The sequence below is a fragment of the Dermacentor andersoni genome, unplaced genomic scaffold, assembly GCF_023375885.2.
Source record: "Dermacentor andersoni unplaced genomic scaffold, qqDerAnde1_hic_scaffold ctg00000041.1, whole genome shotgun sequence".
Taxonomy (NCBI): Eukaryota; Metazoa; Arthropoda; class Arachnida; order Ixodida; family Ixodidae; genus Dermacentor; species Dermacentor andersoni.
In genome coordinates, this window is record NW_027314754.1 from 1,899,909 (window position 1) to 1,908,008 (window position 8,100).

Below are 8,100 nucleotides of genomic sequence, written 5' to 3' on the forward strand. Positions count from 1 at the left end.
GTATTGCTGGCTCACTTAAAGGTTCTTCTACAAATATTTTTTTAAGCATTTCAGTTTGCGATATTTCCTTGTATTGCTTCTGAGCCAGTACTATCGCGTATACTCCTCTGCGCTACGTCCAAACACTTACAAGGTCGTGGTTTATCCTATTGGCAGTAAAGCAAATATATACCGCAGTGGGTAACTCAACGCCAAAGGTATACCCATCACATACTGGAACTGTTTAACCAAAATGCAGCTACAAACATTTTTGGTAATACAAAGTATCTTCCTTTGTATATATTGTATAAAATTGTTCGAAAAATTCGCATAGTGTCGACTTCATATGCAATTTACTCCTATAAAACGGTTTGCACAAATGAGACAGTAATAAGGTTAAATTACCATCATTTGTGCTTTTCATTCGTGCATCTGCGAGCCAATTCGACTGCCATGCGCTTGTATTGTCCGTTTTCCATGCAGATTATACTGTTACGCTACGTGACGAATGCGTGAATTGTTTCAAATTGCTTAACGTTATTGCCAATAGAGATTTATCTATTGGACTGTGGTCTTGTGGTTAGTATATCGGGCTAATGTTCTGGGAGATAACAATGTGATCCCACACTCAGGCACAAATGTTTCAAGCGAAGATTTGCTTCAGAACCTTTCCGCACCCTCTTGATTGATATTGATAACGGCTGCAATCACGGCTGTCTTGCTGATTAGCTTACACACAAAAACGCTATGCAGATCGAAAGCACATAGAGAAAGCAAGTGCATGAAGGGAACATTTTGAATAACAGATATTTACATGTTATCAAACCGAATGCTATGCGTACAAAGGGCTCTTATATGACAGTGTTCAGCATGTAATCCCACAAAAAGTTTCGTTCATGCCCCAAACTGATATCTCTTGCATAAATGCATGTCTATGCTCTGCAATCCTAAAAGGTTATGTGGATATGTAAAGAGCCAGGCATATGAACGTACACTTTGAGTAGTCGACGCAGTAATGCCGAGAAGAAGACGGTGTTGGTTGTTTGGCAAGAGAAAGATGGGGTCTACAGGTGCATTCACACGTAAAATGGAATTATGACAAATATTCTATTTTGCTAATTTTCATCTGCTTTCGAATTAAAACTGGCACGCATGCACGTCCTTTTCTCACACATCCTAGGCTTGTAAATGCATGTGGGAATCAACCCAAAGATACTAATAATTATACCACAGGGCTGTTGTACCACAGGGCTGACCGACGCATTTTCATAGCCATGAAGTTCGTAGGTTTCGGTTGCCTGTTCTTGTGTTTGCTTTAATTACACTGTAATGGCTTCACCAATCATTTCCCATGACGTTCGTCCTTTCTGACATTAATGCTTCGACATTTGATAGTGTGCACTTGTCTATATTCCTGTTTCCATATTGAAATAGCTGTCGGATAGACTAGTCCATAAGAATTGCATAAGATATTTCTTATTGCAAAAGTGGACAAAATAATAAGACCATATGAGGTATTTATTTTGAAAAGAGCTGATAAAATATCAAGGATCAGAGTATTTACCAGTTTTCTACAACAACACACGAAAGCCACTCAATTCCCACTTCTCACTTTGAGCATACATCTGTTTTATATTAGGCAGCTTGGCATGCACCGATAAACAATTTCCTTCTTCAATTAGGTTGCAAAGGACCACGTTCTGTTTTTTGAGTTGATGCCCTTTTATGTGTGCAAGTCATAAACTTGCGGCATTGGTACTGGTAATAATTAGAATGATGAATGCTTGCTGTGTGAGAATTTATTCCTGCATTCATCGATTTAAACAACAGTGTATGCAAAGATTAGAAAAGCAGAGTTAATGTACTTTTTCATCGCTACTCTATCAAGTTCATTTAAAAACCGCAATGTGTGCAATGACATTTACATTCAAATTAAAAATTTAGATCAATTTTTCTGTTAAGATTGTGGCTGCGGCGTATGTCGCGGCCGCGTGAGCCCTTCTCGAATACCACCTGCGATGCGGACCGTCTAGACGTCTCGGCACTCTGACGGCTGATAGCTTCGTGTGGGCTATAGCATCCACACCCTTACGCGTCACCAGCGTTGACGAAGTGAGCCGTCACTGTAACTTTTTTTTCTACGTTTGCACTTACGTATTCGTAGCGACCTTCAAGTACTGATATGTTCCGTAGCGTGTCCGGGTATCCGATAGTCAAAGTCAATTCTTCCAACTGAAAGAAAATAAAACGCTTTATTTGATGAACGTATAGAATAAATTTTTCGCTCATTGCCCATGTGAGCATGAATACCGTAATGCTTGAGATTTCAGCACGCTATTTAAGTACACCACCTGTGGCGTCTCCTGATCGTTGTTATTATTAGCTAAAATATATTGATGTATTGACTTCTATAGCAATAGCAATTATTTTAGCACACCAGGCGCATTTCTGCCGTCACTCTCGCCGATGGCGTCACCGTCTGCGTCACTGTGAGGTTCCGTATTAAGTCCAAAAGCGATAAAATCATCGCCGCGCGCCGTATGCTCGGTATGTGAGTGAAAGCGTGCGAGAGAAAGAGCCCGTGGGATCAAATCCCGGCCATGGCGGCCACATTTCGATGGGGGCGAAAACAAGCGTGCACATAAATTTAGGTGAACGTCAAAGAACCCTAGGTGCATTCTAAGAAAAAAAGGAGCGACCCTTGCTTCATTAACAGAGAAACGGCGATGTTCCTTATGTTCGTTTTTAAATGAAACAAATTTCCTCCCCCATTCATGGTAGCAACGGTTTCTCCCTCTCCAAAACCAACATGGCCGACCCCAGGAAAGCGAAACGATGGATACGGATAGGCATACGCAACGTACCCGTCATAAGCATGATGTACGTTACTGATATTTGCAAAAAAAAAAAAAAGCACTCTCGTCAAGCTTTCTTCGAAGCATACAAGGAACTGGGCGCAAGTACGACACGATATTGTAGCGATGCCTTCCGGTCGTTTGAAATGCTTACCACCCACCGTCGACGGCAGGCTGATCATGTTGATGATGGGTGGGTGGAGCGTCGCTCCAAATGCGGGTAGAGCGCCATTCAAACCGGTGTGAATTCCTAATTCTTAATTCCTAACCCCAGTAAATGAATGCACCATTTATCTTCCTTGCATCGGCTTTTTCATCATCAGCTTTTATGCATCATCAGTGTAACCATAAATTTGTATTCTTTTGTAATTTTGAGAAACAAAGAAAGCGTGAATATTGAGATTTTTCGTAGAATTAGCCGCACTACAACATATTGAAATCCTTCGGGTCTATAAGACTTTTCATAGTGGCTATAAAATGTAACCAGAGAATATACGCAGAAATATGCAGTAAACGTAATATAAAAGGAACACTGAAACTCTGAAAAAAAAAAAAGACATTGTCGTGCTCTCACTCTTAGCTTTTACGATACCTTTCTGACCTCATCTTGCATAAACCTGAATGTTTGCGAAAAAAGCGATTCCAATTTTCAATGCTGCTGATAGATATTAGCAATTTTTAAAACTTAATTGCCACAACCATGTTGCGTCGTTCTGATCCTATACTTTTCTCCATTGATTGTAGCAAGGAACATGCACACATAAAACTACTTCAGACAAGTGTGCCTTCATTTCAGACGTGCTTGCATCATGTGTGATCACACCCTTTGTCTCAAGAACTGCGTCAGTTGCAAACCTAAAGAAACTTAAAGACGCTCACCACACTTGACAGTTTCAAAGAATGACCGCAAAAGAGAGCTTTGAAGAATATAAATATTCTCTATAATATTTTGGGGGCAGAAATTGTATGGGTGCTCCTACCTTTTTCTCTACGGCTTTTCGCGTTGTATTCTGCATCCAGGTGATGTTCTGAATCGTTTCATTGAGCGCCTGTGTCAAATTGCTGGCAATGACTTCCACCTGAAACGACAGTTGTTCGTAAACAATTCAAACATCACTAACAATTAGTCTTTCTTATTTCTTGTTTGCGGTACACCTTATTATGAGGCCATGCAGTTGATTATATTTTGGAGAATGAAAGTTAATAGGCTGTTCAATGAAGCTGATTTTAAGCGAATTTTCTTTGTTGTTGATCCTCTCGATGCAATTTTCAGCAGGACTTGAATTTAGGCGAGTTGACTGACGGCTATCTATTCATAGCTTGCGGGGTGTCAAATGGAAACCTTAGTATGCAGGAGCGGTAGGCACCTACATGCCTATGCCTGTCTTCCTTCGCATGCTATTTGAATACGTCGTACTATACTGCTATAGTTTTAATCCCTTTGTAGTGATCCAGTATGCTCTGGCAATCGCATTTCTCCTGTTTTAGGGCAACTTCTCGCTTTCAGCTGTAAGCCACCAAATTTTGAAATATTGTGATAGTCAATAAAAGGCTGAGCAGCACCAACTATTTGCTATATTTTTTCACATATGGGTAACATTTCAAAACACAAAAACTACCCATACACTTTCTCGCGTGCCATAGTCAGGATGTGATTTTGAGGCACGCTGCAGAGAGGGGGGGGGGGGTTCATGAAATGCAATGAAATGAAATGAAATCAAACCTCCGACCTTGAAACCAATGGTGCAACGCCATAAACACAGACTACCGCGGTAGTCAGTATGATGCACTGAGCCCAACAGAAAGTACTACGGTGAGTTCGTAGTGGATTCGGGGCCTCGTAAAACGCAGTGTTGGTGCATAGAGTTATAATATAAAGACTTCTGCAACAATGTGAAACAAAAGGAACCTGTGTAAAGTCTTTCGGCATGTCTGCATTATGCCTGCACCGAAGGGGGATTTTCATCATAGTCCGATAGACCATATTAGTATTTTAAAGAATGGGACACTTCGCACGTCATACTATGTGCGAATATACGGAATAGAGAGAACCTCTTGCAATAAAAAAAGAAAAGGGAAGAATTAGTGCAAGGCGGTGGCATGATCCCATAGGAGTTGTTGTTTAAGCGTCAATTCACCAAAAGGCTGCCGGCGATCAACCTCATCATGGCCATATACTTTCCACCGCTGTTTGCAGAGAGGGCCCGTTAAAAAACGCCAGGTGACCAAAATTATTTGGGAGTCCTCCACTATGGCGCGCCTCGTAATCAGGCTGGTGTTTCGGCACGTAAAATTCCGTTATCTTATTTTAACTTATTGCTCAGCCGGGCTATATATAACTCGCTTCTAGCCATCACAACTTTAATTATTGTGTTATCGTGGTGTCGTGCCTCAGCTATGCGTTTTCTCTTAGGAAAAAAATGTTCTTTCTACGATTTGTAATGCCCACCATAGTATCTCAGTTCTTAATGTTGTTCTCAAAAAAACGTTCAGAGCGAACTGGTTCCTGTTTGTGGCCACGTACAGGATCGATCTTCTATTAAGACTGATAGTTTAACCATAGAAAATGGTTACGAGGTTGTTAATTAAGGATGGGAGGTGGGGGAGAGGGGGCGAAGGAGGTTTGCCTTAAACTTGGTCAAACGCGCCTTTTAGAAGAGAACCAGGTCACAAGGAAACAGCAGGTTGCCGTTTGGGCACTGCGGCAAAGTCTCCTTAGCAGAGTCGTTATGTATGCTAGAAGGCGCCGTGCTTACGATAAGGCACAATGAATTCCTCAGCGCCGAGGAAAGCCCGTAAATTGGCCCAACTTCCCGGGAGGTGATTCACTTAACGCTACCGCTCGAAGCTACAAGTAACAGATCGAGAAAAATGAACCTATAGTATTTAGTGTGCCTCATTATGCAAGCTAGACTTGCAATAGGAGAGAGCAAAATGCCCGCTTCTTTTCTATTTCTCTCAATGTATCATTTTGTACTCAAGAAATTTAGCACGCTCATGGGTTATGCCGTCCACCAGAAAAAAGAAAGCAATTGTCCTGCTGTTGGAAATTTTGGAATCACTGAAGAAAATGAGTGGCTGCTGCCATGTGGCCCTAAGATCAAAGGAACTAGTGTTGCCATGAAACAAAATATGACCATGGCATGCGTCATGCTCGTTTTAACATGCTATGGACGCTAATCCTCACTCGATGCTCCTCGCATCAGTGTAAGCCTGGATTGTTATGTTACATCTTACTCTTGAATAATTAAGGTCCAGTGGTGTTCGGTGAGTGGCATCCCATAAACCCTGCATACTGCCTCCTAAATGGGCAGCCTTGTGATCACACGCGGCAGTTTCGAACAAGCGCGTGCTTGACACGTTTAGCTGAACGTTTCCTGCTCTCCGCTCCCCTGATGTACACGTGCTCTGTCGGAGCGGTAGAACGGAGAAAGAATCGTTTTTACAAGTGCGTTCGGCGCGTGCGGCGCGCATGAAGTAGCTTACTCTTGCACCCAATGGTAAAAGACCAGATTACGGCAAAAAGTATATATTACTTTCATCAATTGCATCCGTTGTATTATTTTTTTGTGTTTGTGTTCTAGCAATATCTTCATCGATAGACGTCAAAGTACGAGCTTTATTTTTCTTGCTTCTGAATCCACGTGCAGTGTCACACGGAGTGGGCAGGCTGCGAAGCAGTAAGCAAAGGCGCTTGTGTTACCCCTTGTGTTCTCATCAAGAAGTTGTGATCATAACTGGAATCGAATATTCGAAGTTTCTCGTGAGATGACTCGCTGATCCGTGGCGCTGGCACAGTCATGGTGTGTTTTCGCTGGTCTCGATCGCCTGGCTTGCGCGTTGCGCTCGATGAGCTCTCTAGCGGAACTCAGGCGCCCGTCCGCTCACGCGCTCGCGACCCGCAGATTGGCGCATGCGCACTTGTGCCCCCACTCACGGGCGGAGCGGAGCGGAGGGCAGGAAACATTCGTCTAAACCTACCTACTACTCGTAAGACGAACGCGTAGCTGCCCTTCGAAGACACCAAGCCTGCGTGTTATGGTGAATAGATTTTTGCACTCAGTAGCACATCACCGTAGCGTCCCACAAACCTACGTTGGTGTGCCACATGTGAAAGATGACGGTTTGAGCTCTTAAAGCTCAATACACTGCAGAATGGACTCCAAGAAGTATTTGAATCCACGTGTGCAAACAATACAGGCTATCTGCCTTTGCAGGTGGGCGCAAACATGAAACTTTTGCCATGTATTGCCTGTTACACACCAATGCACCGACTAATACATATACAGGGCTTGGCCAGTAGAAGGTACTGATTTTTCTTTCTCTATAATATTTCTTTCGCATCATTCATCACTCACGAGCTGCCGACCACAGCCAACGTACGACTGCCCGAGAAATAGCGCAAAAGAAAATAATTGGAATAGAACACTTCTATTCTCCCTGTCCTTAGCCACGAAAAAGCGTAACTGTCTTGATGGTTTTATCTGTGCTTTCGTTTTTTCTTTATGAGGTTTTTTTTGTTGAACAAAAGCCATGGTTTACACATGATGGAAAAACTGATTTAGCCTTGTGCAATGCATACAACTTACCTCACTCATAACCGCAGGGTTGGTGTAGTTCGTAATATATAAATAGTCAAGAATATCAGGCGTAGTTTCGTCCAACAAAGCGATGCATTCGCTCCAGTTACGGCCTTCCGTTGTACTTTGAGACATCTCACTTGAAATGCCTTCTCGAATGTTCATTTGTACATATTCAACGTAGGGAAACAATGCAAGGAACCCTGCGCAGTTATATAGAGTGTTCCTGAAGAAGTAAAAATAATTGTCACTGTCGTCTGAATAATGTACCGACAGCGACATTTCAGTGTTAATTGTTCTCATGTGGAATCACGCAGAAGGTATAATACATCCAATATGCATTCAAAAAAAGCGTTCGCGAAAAGAATGTAGACTACACAATTTTATGGAATGAAAGATTTCATGCAGAGGGGTCAGGATTATGCTGCTTCACCAAGTCGAGTGCTCACTGGATGAGAATGGGAGTACAGTAGAGATTTATGCATGGGATACTACAAATATTTTTCGCAGCAGTTTCAAGAAAGCTATCGTACTTTTTTGTTGGGGAATATCTCGTGTGTAGTAAAAGTGGGTTGTCATAAGCATTCCAATATTGCAAATCTCGCGCTTAATTGCAGAGTTTTTCTCTTATAGTCCCTAAAACTGTGCAGTTTAAGAACAATGCTAACACGTGTCCTTCGCTAGAA

The 8,100-nt window shown here is 42.3% G+C and overlaps 1 long non-coding RNA gene across 1 annotated transcript; it reads right to left on the minus strand.

Annotated features, from left to right (window-relative positions):
- Positions 1–2,130: 2,130 nt before the first annotated feature.
- On the minus strand, positions 2,131–7,634 carry LOC140214389 (uncharacterized). The gene is made up of 3 exons (XR_011891335.1): positions 7,424–7,634; positions 3,815–3,913; positions 2,131–2,211 (listed from the first exon to the last, which is right to left on the minus strand). It is a non-coding gene; the product is annotated as an uncharacterized lncRNA (long non-coding RNA).
- Between the last annotated feature and the right edge of the window lie 466 nt (positions 7,635–8,100).